The sequence below is a fragment of the Trichosurus vulpecula genome, chromosome 8 (assembly GCF_011100635.1).
Source record: "Trichosurus vulpecula isolate mTriVul1 chromosome 8, mTriVul1.pri, whole genome shotgun sequence".
NCBI classification, from domain to species: domain Eukaryota; kingdom Metazoa; phylum Chordata; class Mammalia; order Diprotodontia; family Phalangeridae; genus Trichosurus; species Trichosurus vulpecula.
In genome coordinates this window covers 24921970-24934301 of record NC_050580.1, presented here as the reverse complement: position 1 = coordinate 24934301, position 12332 = coordinate 24921970, and positions in this window count along the sequence as shown.

The following is a 12332-nucleotide window of genomic DNA, read 5'->3' as shown; positions in this document are numbered from 1 at the left end:
GATAGATGATATAGTTAGATAGACAGATGGATGGATGGACAGACAGATAGCTGGATGGATGGATGATCAGTGCTCATTCTGTGTCAAGGACTATGGCGCTGTTTCCTTGACAACATCAGAAGTTCCTTAAGGGTTGGTTCTATGTTTTATATTTCTATTGTGTATTCTATCTCCCTTCCCATATCTCTCTCTCACACACACACACACACACACACACACACACACACACTTCCTACTGCCAGACTTCATACTGTACTAGGTCACAAACCATAGGATTTAAAGACTAGAGATCATCTAGTCCAGTTCCCTCATTTTTCAAATAAGGAAACTGAGTCCTAGAGAAGTTAAGTGACATGCCCAAGGTCATACAGGCCATATGCGGCTGAGGCAGGTTTCAAACCCAGGTCTCCTGACTTGTAATACCATTCTCTTTCCATTAGGCCACAGTGCCTGCCTTGGCACCCATGTGATGAATACTAGCCAAACAGAATTGAATTCTCATTTCCATGTCAGCCCCTTGATATCAGCAGCATGTGTCAGAGAAAGGGCAGGTCCAGGAGTAGGTGGGCAGTGAGAGCCCTCAAGGGTCACTTCCTAAACTGTGGCTGTGCAACCTGCCAGTCACCTGGTCACAAACTTGTACTCTCGACAGTTGGCATGTTGGCACAGCCTTGGTTCAGAGCCCTGAGGTGGTGCAGAGTGAGGAGAGAGACAAAAGGCAAATGCCTCCCCTCAATCTGTTTTTGTAATCTCTCTTTTATCTAGAAAGAGGAAATGCTATGTTCTTGAAGCCCCATTTACTTCTGCTTTTTAACCCTTTGGCTTCTGGGACCAAGTTCCCAGAAGGTCCTGCTCTTGTCCAGCCTTGGGCCTAGGAGGACCAGCTCAGCCATATGCTAGCTTAGAGATAGTTAAGTCAGCTAGGCTCCTAGGTGGTGCGGTGGATAGAGTGCTGGGCCTGGAGTCAGGGAGACCTGAGTTCAAATGTGACCTCAGATACTTGCTAGCTGTGTGACCCTGGGCAAGTCACTTAACCTCTGTATCCCCTCATCTGTAACACGGGGGCAATAATAGGGTCTGCGTGAGGATCAAATGAGATAATATTTGTAGAGTTCTTAAGAAATGCTTCTTTTCTTTCCTTCATCTTTGAACCTCAGTTTCTTCATCTGAGAAACGGGAATAATCGTACTTGTAATATCCCTCTTACAGAGGCGCTGTGAAGAAAGGCTTTGGAACCCTTGCAAAGCTGTGTAAAGTGTGAGTTATTGTTATTTCTTATTTTCCCAGGCTTCGGGGTGGGGGGTTGGTACAGAAACCGGACACCCGTAGAGCCGGCCCTCCCTCTGTTTCTGAGCCCTCTGCCCTGAAGCCTCACGCTCGTTCTCTTCAAAATGCTTTACTCTGGCTTGGTTTGAAGCAGCATTGGAGGGATGCTGGAAAAGCCTTCCCTTCCCCAACATAGTTACAGCAATAACGGTGCTTATAATAATAGGAATTTAAGATTGGCAACATACTTCACGAAATGACCCGGGGAAGGAAGTACAGCATAGTGGCAAAGCTCACCGGCCCCGGAATGGGAGGCCCTGGCTCCAAACCCCATTTCTAATCCTACGTCACCTTGAACCACTTACTCACCCTCTCTGGGCCTCAGTTTCCTCACTTGTAAAATGAGGGGGTTGTGCTTGATAGTCTCTGGGGTCCTTCTAGCTCTGGGCTCATCATCCTATAGAACCTTCTATTTGCTCCTCCCAGGTGGGTCCATCAGGTGGCTCTGCCGTCCAGGTGAGAGAAGTGAGGGGACCTGTCCAAGGTCACAAAATTCAGCAATCTGGGGTCCTGGGATCCAGGCATCCTCACTTCCAGTTGTATTAGGAGGGCAGAGTTTATAATCTCAAAGAGGATCATAAACATGTCTGAAAGGTTCGGAACCGCCGGATATAAGAAACTCTCAAAGTAGAAGGCAGAAGAATCAAAACATATATTTAGGCTCCACAGTAACCAACCCATGAACCAGCAACCCCATTTTGATACATTGATCAAAAGCTTCCAGGCCCAATAAGTACGCCTTGAAAGAGTAACCAGGAGGCTACAGAGAAGCATGATTGCATAAAGCAAAATCATGCTTCCCCCTCTATGGTAAAAAGATTACCCACTGGCCTGAAGTCTTTGTTCAGCTTCCTCCCGTAGGTCAGCTCTGCCACTGGCAGGTCCTGCTTCGGCTGTGGCTGTGGCTATAGCAGCCTCTGGCTCCAACAGCCTCTGGCTCCAACGGGAGCTGCTTTTAACCATCCGGCTTCTGCGGGGTGTAAGGTACGCCGGGGAAAGCACAGGTTCTTCCAATCTGCTTAAGCAAGGTGAAGGGGTTGACCGGGAAAGCACAGGTTCTTTCCATCAGCTTAAGCAAGGTGAAGGGGTTGACTGGGAAAGCACAGGTTCTTTCCATCAGCTTAAGCAAGGGAAGCAAGGTGAAGGGGCCGACAAGTTTACTCCAGTCCAACATACAAACAGCATTCAGTTCAGGGGAAAAAGCCAAACTAGTCAAGGGCACTTGTTGACTAAGTGCTAAGGAGCCCATTTCTGGTTGCCAACACACCAGTCCCTTACAGTACTCATTATATCATATCACCTCTATGAGAAACAATAATCTCCAATATTTTGAGTCCTTCATACATGTTTGAAGTGGCCTGCCCAAGGTCACATCTTGAACTAGAGCACAGCCCATAAAAGTTAATACCTGACCTTTCTATAGTGCTTTATAACATTTGAGATTTCCAGCAATACTGTGAGGTAGGAGGTAGAGGCATTATTATCCCCATTTTACAGATAGGGAAACTAAGGCCCAGATTGCTACAAGGCCTCAAAGCAAGATCTGAACCTATTGCTTCCTGACTTTAAGGCCCATAATCTTTTCATGGTCTCTTCCCAATGACCTCTATCAGAGGGCCTAATTCCATTATTTGAAATCTCTTCCTTTGGCTAAGACACTGCCCCATTGTGGCATCCCTTTTTCAAATGTAGATTATTCTGTGAAGAGTAACATAATAAGCAATCACATATTCACTTTACCATCTTAGAATTCTTAAATGCTTTGTCAGAGCCTCCCTTCTGAAACAATTAGCTGGCAAGAGGACCTTGAGGAAGGGGTATTCGAATGGAGGGAGGAGAGAGGCTATTTTGAAGCATGATTAGGGATGGCAAGATTTAGTCTGAAAGGGACTTTAAAGCTTCCATCACCTCATGTAACAGAGAAGGGAACCAAGTCTCAGAGAGTTGAAGTGACTCCCAAGGTCACCCAAATAGGAAGGGGGCAGGATAAAGATTGGAACTCCAATCCTCTCTTTTCCTTCCCATGTATTATCCCTAATCTTTTTCATTCTTCTTTGTATTTGAATCAGCTTCCTTGGGAAATAGCAGGTTCCCTCTCACTAAAAAAGACTGTGTTGGGTGTGTCATTGAGTGACTTCTTACTCAAGTTTGGGTCAAATAAGCTGGGCTCTGACATCCCTCTGTGGGTATGCTGGTAAAATTTTAACAACCAGATCTCTGAGGATATAAGTTGTACACGCAACATAAATAATCTGCATTATTGACATTTTCTCCATCAATTTCTTAAGTCTGACCAATTGAAGAATAAATCGAGCAGGGGCAGGGTCTTCGATGCAGGCCAGCAGCAAGACCCTGAGCCCTGACACAAGAAGCTTGGGACAATGCCCTCTCCACTCCAGGAGCAGAGCCCAACCTTACATAAGAAAAGTCATGAAATATCATGAAAAAGTCAGAAAAAATGAGCAAAAACAAAAACAAAAAAAGAACCTGAATGTAGAAAGTTACTATCATGATGGGAGGATCAAGGCACAAACTCAAAAGAAGACAAAGTTGAAATGTCTACATGTGAAACCTCAAAGAAGAATGCAAATTGGTCTCAGGCCCCCAAAAAAGAACTTCTAGAAGAGAGATCAAAAAGGATTTTAAAAATTAAATAAAAGAGGTAGAAGAAAGAATAGGAAAGAAAATGAGAGTAATGCAAGAGAATCATGAAAAAAGAGTCAACAACTTGGTAAAGGAAGCACAAAAAAAAATGGGGGGAAATGTACCAAAATTCCCCTAAGAAAGCAACTCCTTAAAAAATAGCATTAGCCAAAAGGAAAAGGAAGTACAAAAGCTCACTAAAGGAAATAATTTCTGAAAAATTAGAGCTGGGCAAATAAAAGCTAATGATTCCATGAGACATCAAGAAACGATAAAATGAAATCAAAAGAATGAAAAAAATGGAAGAAAATGTGAAATTTCTCATTGGAAAAACAACTGACCTGGAATAAAGGTTCAGGAGAGATAATTTAAGAATTATTAGACTACCTAAAAGTCATGATCAAAAAAGAGCCTGGAAATTGTCAAGGAGAACTGCTCTGATATTCTAGAACCAAAGGGTAAAATGGAAATTGAAAGAATCCACTGATCACCTCCTGAAAGAGACACTAAAATGAATCTCCCAGGAATATTATAGCCAAATTCCGGAGCTCCCAGGCCAAGGAGAAAATACTGCAAACAGCCAGAAAGAAATAATTCAAATATCATGGAGCCACAGTCAGGATTACACAGGATTTTGCAGCTTCTGCATTAAAGGACCAGAGGGCTTGGAATATGATATAGCAGAAGGCAAAGGAGCTAGCATTACAACTAAGAATCAGCAACCCAGCAAAACTGAGTATAATCCTCCTGGGGGAAAATGGATATTGAATGAAATAGAGGACTTTCAGGCATTCTTGATGAAAAGACCAGAACTGAACAAAAATATTTATCTTCAAATACAAGACTCAAGGGAGGTATAAAAAGGTAAACAGGAAAGAAAGAACATAAGAGATTCAGTAAGGTTAAACTGTTTATATTCCTACATGAGATGATAACTCTAACTCTTAAGAACTTTATCACTATTAAGGAAATTAGAAGGAGTATACATAGACAGAGGGTGAAGGTATGAGTTTACTATTATGGGATGATAGCCCCCCCTAACAATTAAGGGGCCAAAAAGAGGATTGCACTGGGAGAAGAGAGAAGGGAGACATAGAATGGGGTAAATTACCTCACATAAAAGAGATGTGAAAGAGTTATTACATTAGAAGGGAAGAAAGGGGTTGGGTGGGCAACCCTTGAAACTTACTCTCATCAGACTTGGCTCAAATAGGGAATAATGTGCACTCAGTTGGATATAGAAATCTATCTTGCCCTATAGGGAAAGAAGAGACAGGAATAAGCGAAGGGGGTATGTGTCTGATAAAAGGGAGGGTGGTTTGGGAGAGACAGTGGTCAGAAGCAAAACACTTGTGAGGAGGGACAGGGTAAAAGGTGAGAGAGAGGACAAACAGGGGAAAATATGATACAAGAAAATACACAGTTCGTTATCATAACTGTGATGAATTCATTCATAAAATGCAAGCAGATAGCCAAACAGATAAAAAATCTGAATCTTGTAATATGCTGTTTAGAAGAAACATACTTAAAGCACAGAGACACACAAAGAGTAAAAGTAAAGGACTGGAGCAAAATCTATTTTGCTTCAGCTGAAGTGAAAAAAAAAAAGCAGGGGTAGCAATCCTAATCTCAGACAAAGCAAAAGCAAAAATAGATTTAATTAAAAGAGATAAGGAAGGAAACTGAATCTTCCTAAAAGGTACCATAGACAATGAAGTAATATCAATTTTAATGATATATTCATGAAGTGGTATAGCATCCAAATTCTTAGAAAAGTTAAATGAATCATAGGAAGAAATAGATAGTAAAACTATACTAGTGGGAAATCTCAGCTTTCCCCTCTCAGAACTAGATAAATCTAACCAAAAAAATAAACAAGAAAGAAGATAAGGAAGTGAATAGAATTTTAGAAAAGTTAGATATGAAAATTAAATAGGAATAAAAAGGAATATATCTTTTTCTCAGTGGTACACTGCCCCTACACAAATACTGACCATGTATTAGGGAATAAAAACCTCACAACCAAATGCACATAAGCAGAAATACTAGATGCATCCTTTTCATCTCATAATGCAATAAAAATTATATTTGATAAAGGGCAGTGGAAATATACATTAAAAATTAATTGGAAACAATGATCTAATCCTAAAGAATAGGTGAATCAAAAAACAAATCATAGAAAACAATCAATAATTTCATTAAAGAGAACAACAAGACAACATCCTAAAATTTATGGGATACAGCCAATGCAGTACTTAGGAAAAAATTTATATCTCTAAAACACTTAAATCAATAAAATAGAGAAAGAACAGATCAATGAATTGGGTATGGAACTAAAAAGAAACTATAAAAGAAGAACTAAAAATCCCCAATTAAACACCAATTTGAAAATCAAAGGAGAGATGAATAAAATTGAAAGGAAACCACTGAACTAATAAAACTAGAAGCTGGTTTTACGAAAAAAAAAAGACAATAAAATAGATAAACCACTGGTTGATTTGATTTAAAAAAGGAAAGAAGAAAACCAAATTACCAGCATCAAAAATGAAAAGGCTGAATTCACCACCAGTGGAAAGGAAATTAAAACAATTATCAGGAACTATTTTGCCTAATTATATGCCAACAAATCTGAAAATCTAAGCAAAATGGACGAATTTTTACAAAAATATAAATTGTCCAGATTAACAGAAAAGGAAATAGTATACTTAAACAAAAAAGAAATTTAGAAAAAGTTTTAGAAAAAGAAATCAAACAAGCCGTCAAGGATCTTCCTATGAAAAAATCACCAGGGCCAGATGGATTCACAAGTGAATTCTACCAAACATTTAAAAACCAATTAATCCGAATATTATATAAGCTATTTGGAGAAGTGGGTGAAGGAGGAGTTCTACCAAATTCCACAAATAGGGTGAACTTAGAGAGTCCTAGATAATCAACTAAAAAGCTAGTTAAAATAGTGAACAACTTTAGCAAAGTTGCAGGATATAAAATAAACCCACACGAATCATCAGTACATGTATATATGACCAACAAAGTCCAGCAGCAATTGCTCATGGGTAGGCTGAGCCAATATGTATCAAGCTATATCTCTCTTCAAAGTTTGCATCTTCTCCAACTGCTGATTTGATATCTTCACCTGGATGGCTGACAGACACCTCAACTTCAACATGTCCCAAAATGGACTCCTCATTTTCCCCTGAAACCTTTTCTCCCAACTTTTTTCTGTTGATAGCACCCAATTACCCAGGCGTGAGCTAATCTTTGACATCCTCTTTGTTTTGACCACACAAATATAACCAGTTGTCAAGTTCTGTTTCTTCTCCCTCTCTAATATCTCTTACACTTATTTCTTTTCCATTTCCACTGGTCTACCTTTTTCATTTGGATTATTGTTAATACTTTCCCATCCTCTCTTCCTATTACCAATCTTTTCCCACTCCAATCATTGCTCACACTGATAATCTTCTTGATGAACTGCTCTGATTACATTACTTTTCTACTCAATAACTTTTAATGGATCCTAAATAAAGTGACCTTTAGCAGCATACCGAGCTCAGTATGAATTCTTGATCCTGGAAGTCCTCATCTATAAAATGGGCATGATAATGCCACCTCCCTCCCAGGATTTTTGTGAGGATCAAATAAGATAATGATCGTAAAGTGCTTAGCCTGGCATATAAATGTTAGTCTTCTCTTCTGCTTCTTCTCACCCTCCTCCTCCCCCTCCCCCTCCCTCTCCCTCTCCTCCTCCCTCTCTTCCTCCTCCTCCTCCTCCTCCTCCCCCTCTTCCTCCCCCTTCTTTTTCCATTATTATTATCATTCAAGGACTTCCATAATCTGACTCCAACTACTTCAGCATTATATTATTCTCCTTCAGTCAGCCAAGATTCCACCCGAACTGGACCATTCCCTGTCCTATCTTGATCTCTCCCACCACCATGCTCTTGCTTAGATTGTCCCTCATGCTTCAGATGAATTCCTTTACCATCATTATTTCTTGAACAGTGATAGTAATGATAATAGTTGATAATAACAACTTCCTTACCCACTCCTACTTATAACCTTCAAGTTACATGGAACAAAAAGTTTTCAAACTATGGCGATCTTACAGAAGAGATGAAAATCACCTAGGGAGGTCAGGAAGAATTTATGAACACTGTTGTGTACTGCTGAATTTGTACCATGGATGCTTCCAATCAGCTCATAACAAACAAGCTTACATTCTAATGCTTTTTATTTAGTTACAAAAAATACTATTTTTTTTTATCAACCTGTGCCATAGCCTGTAGAACAGTGAACATAAGAAATGATAGGGAGGTAGTGACTTGGCCCAGAATGTTTCTATTTCTGCACTCCATTAAAGAAGGTTAGAAGAAACAATTGACAAATGTCACGTGAAGGTTTGCAAAGCACTGTTCATAGCTCATTGGAGTTACACCACAGCCCCACTCTTTGGCTAGGGGGAGGTTCTGGACCTGTGATTCCATTGGTATAGGGATCTCCCTTGTGAGGAAACTCCCTCCAGCAAAGCAGCACCTTCTTTGCAATTTATAGTTTCAGAAAGTCACTTAGTGCACTGAGAGGTTAAGGTTAAGGTCACCCAGTCAGTAGTTGTCAGAGGCAGGATTTGAATCCAGTTCTTCCTGGCTTTGAGGCTAACTCTCCATCCTCTCAGCTAGAGATGTTAATGCCCCCGTTTTCTAGGTACTGAATCTCAGACGGGTGAATGACTTGCCCAGGGTCACTCAGCTCAGAGTCTCTGGGGAGAAGTCAAGGCCAGGTGTTCCTGAGTTCAGGTGCTAGGGCCCTTACTCCACATTGCTGCTTCATTGGAATCCTTCCCTTCCTTCAGCTTGGAGTAATTTCCTCTTATGATGCCCTCCCTGATCCTTCCAGATGAAAGCGATCTTCCCATCCCAATTTTCTTCTAGCAGGTCACCTGAACCTGTCTCTAATTATTGAGGGAACTTCCCCTCATTTTTTAGTTTATTTACATTCCCTCCTCCCTTATTTCCCTTCTCCCCAACAAGATTGTGAATTCTTAGAGAGCAAGACCTAAGTTAGATTTTACCCCTAAAGGATGCACACCATCTCACACATAAGACGTGCCAGGAAATGTCTGTTGAATTAAATAGTTTTCCCTCTAAACCCTCTCCCTTCCTCCCTTCCCTATTACTGCAGAAGGCAACACCCTCCCTCCAGTCCTTCCGGCTCACACTCTAGGAGTCCTCCTGGACTTGTCATTTTCTCTTTCCCCACACCCCCGTATCCAAGCTGCTGCTGTTATTGGATATGTCCATGTCACCTCGGCACCCTCTTTCCCATCTGCCCCCTTCTCTCCTCTGACACAGCTCCCACCCTGCTGCAGACCCTCACAACCTCACAACTGGACATTGTAATAACTGCTGGGGGTCGACCTGCCTCATCTCTCCCCACTCCAATCCATCCTCCATTCAGCCGCTAAAGGGATTTTCTTAAAGCACAGGTCTGATTGCATCACCTCCCTCCTCAATAAACTCCAGTGGCTCCCCATCACCTTTAGGAACAAATAAGAAGTGCTCTATTGGGTATTCAAAGCCCTTCAAATGCCAGCCCCCTCCTACCTTTCCAGCCTTCTTACACCTTACTCTCTGACACGTACCCTTCTGTCCAGTGACACTGGACTCCTGACTGTTCCGTTTCTCATCTCCGTGCTGGGCATTTTCTCTGGCTGTCCCTTCCTGGAATGTTCTCCCTCTTCAACTCCGCTTACTGGCTTCCCTGGCTTCTCTTAAGTCTAAACTAAGATCCCACCTTCCAAAGGAAGCTTTCTCCAACCCTTCTTAGTTCTAATGCCTTCTCTCTGTTAATCATTCCTATTTGTCCTGTCTAGAGCTTGTTTGTATATATTTGCATATGGTCTCCCCCATTAGATTGTAAGGTAGGGACTGTTTTTTTGTAACCCTAGCTCTTAGCACAGGGTCTGGCACATAGTAGGTGCTTAATAGATGTTTATTGATTATTTGATTGGTTGAAATGATTAATTTAGTTAGGAGTCTTTCTCCATAATACCCTGACTCCATATAAATAAATCATACAGATTGTATCCATATGTGAGAAATATCTTGGACTGAAAATAACAGGATGAAGCTTTCTGGGAAAAGGCATTTTGACATTGACATTTCGACCTCACTAATTCTCACAAATTCAGCCACATTTATTGAGCATGTCTGCTGTGCAGCGGGGCTGTGGTTGGCACTGAGGATACAAAGACAGAAACAAGATCATCCCTCCTTTCAAGGAGTTTACAGAAAAGGAAATCTGGGTGCTAGAAATGTTGAAATTGGGACTTTTAAAGAGAAAATAAAGAAAAACTATTTTTTAAAAAGAAGACTAGCTTCATTCATTTTAAACCCTTATAATCACTCACAAAAGGCAAAACCAGTGTAATGTAGAAATCTAATCAAGCCTGTTTTAATAACAATAATAATAATAATATATATGTATGGCTTCGAAGTTTGGAAAGCACTTTATATGTACTATGTTCCTCAAGTCTCACAATAATCCTGTGTAGTAGGGCTATTTTTACCCTCATTTTACAGACAAGGAAACTGAGACCACCACCATCTGCAAGTACATCTCTACTACAGAGGTTAATATCTGCATTTTATCCAGTGGTTGTGCCTAATGTCACTGAGCAATCAGGTGTCCAGAGTGGCTCTTCCTGACACCTTGAGATGTATTTGCTTCACTATCTAGCTGCCTCACTAAGACCATCATTCCATATTAAGGCTCTTAGGAAAAGACCAGCCCTTTTAAAAACAGGCTGAGTCACATAAAAATGATGGTATAAGGCTTGCCCAGTGCAAATTTTAAGAAATACTTTGATGTTTCAAAACTGCAATAGATGTTTGAACTCATCAATCAAACCTCTAAGTTGGCAAGCTACCCAGCCCGCCAATCCTGTGCCATCCTTGCCCATATCCTCCCCATAGGTCTTTGCAGAGGGTCCACCCAAAGTGCTGTAGGCTTCCTAGCTACTTCAATGCAGTATTTCATTGGAGTCCCATTTAAACAAAATTATCACGGCCAAGGCTTGTTAATTTCTAGATGAGCTGGCCCACCTGTGGAAGGGCTGGTCTTTTGGGGGAGCTAAGTGATGTAGTAAAGATAGAGCACTGGGCCTGGAGTCAGGAGGACTTGAGCTCAGATCCAGCCTCAGACACTTACTAGCTGTGTGATCCTAGGCAAGTCATTTCACCCTGTTTGCCTCAGTTTCCTCATCTGTAAAATGAGCTGGAGAAGGAAATGGCAAATCATTCCACATCTCTGCCAAGAATGACCCAAACGGGGTTGCAAAGAGTTACACATGACTGAAAACAACTAAACAAGTGACACCAGAATTCTGGGCATGCAATTAGCCTGGACAGCAGCGCGACTTTAGGGAAGTCGTCAAACCTTTGTTCCCAGTTTCTTCATCTGTAAAATGGAGATAAGCTAACATCTTTGTCCCAGGATTGTTGTGAGGATCAAATGAGATAATATAAAGCAATCTTGCAAGCCTTAACCTACTCTATCAGTTATGTTTATCATTTTGAAAGGAACAAAAGTATTCTTATTGAACCCCCAATTTCATTAGACTTTCATTAACTGCACTTCCTGACTTCCTTGTAATCAGCTTCGCTCGATTCTGTCCCCAGGTGTTCAGGTCCTTTCTACGAGCCAGAAATGGGCCAAACCATTAGCAAACAGACCAGGCTCTCAGGTGGAAGAGTAACCACAAAGACAAATGATTTGTGACTCCTGTGTTGTTCGAATGCCAGCCTGTTTCTGACATGAATTTACTTAGGATTCCCTTTCTCACACTGGGCACCAACGTGAGCTTCAGGTCTGATAAACAGCGCTTGCTGTGGGTTCTCAAATAGAGGCTTTTGGAATCACTTTGTTCAAAGGGAACTTAAGACCATTAACCATGAACTACTGCCCATTTGGGAGTCACCTCTGGCCAAGCCAACCTTTGTACCTCAAGGCAAGTGAGCTAACTCTGGGCCTCAGTTTCTTCATCTGTAAAATGAACAGCTTGGACTAGATGACCTCCGAATCCAATGAAAGATGGAAAGAAATCTTTTTCTCCTTTTTCTTACCATGTGTAGAATCTCATAAATGCTGATTGAGAACTAAAGTTTGGGTTGTTCTCTTTTTCAAAGGTCTTCAACCAAGCAGTATTTATTGAAGAGGGGAAACATAAACATCCACCTCTGAAAGGCACTGTACGTCCTAAGAAGCATGTCATGGTAGATGGGCACAGGACAGAGTCAGGAAGACATGAATTCAAATCCTACCTCACCCTTACTGTGTGACCCTGGGCAAGTCATTTAACCTGT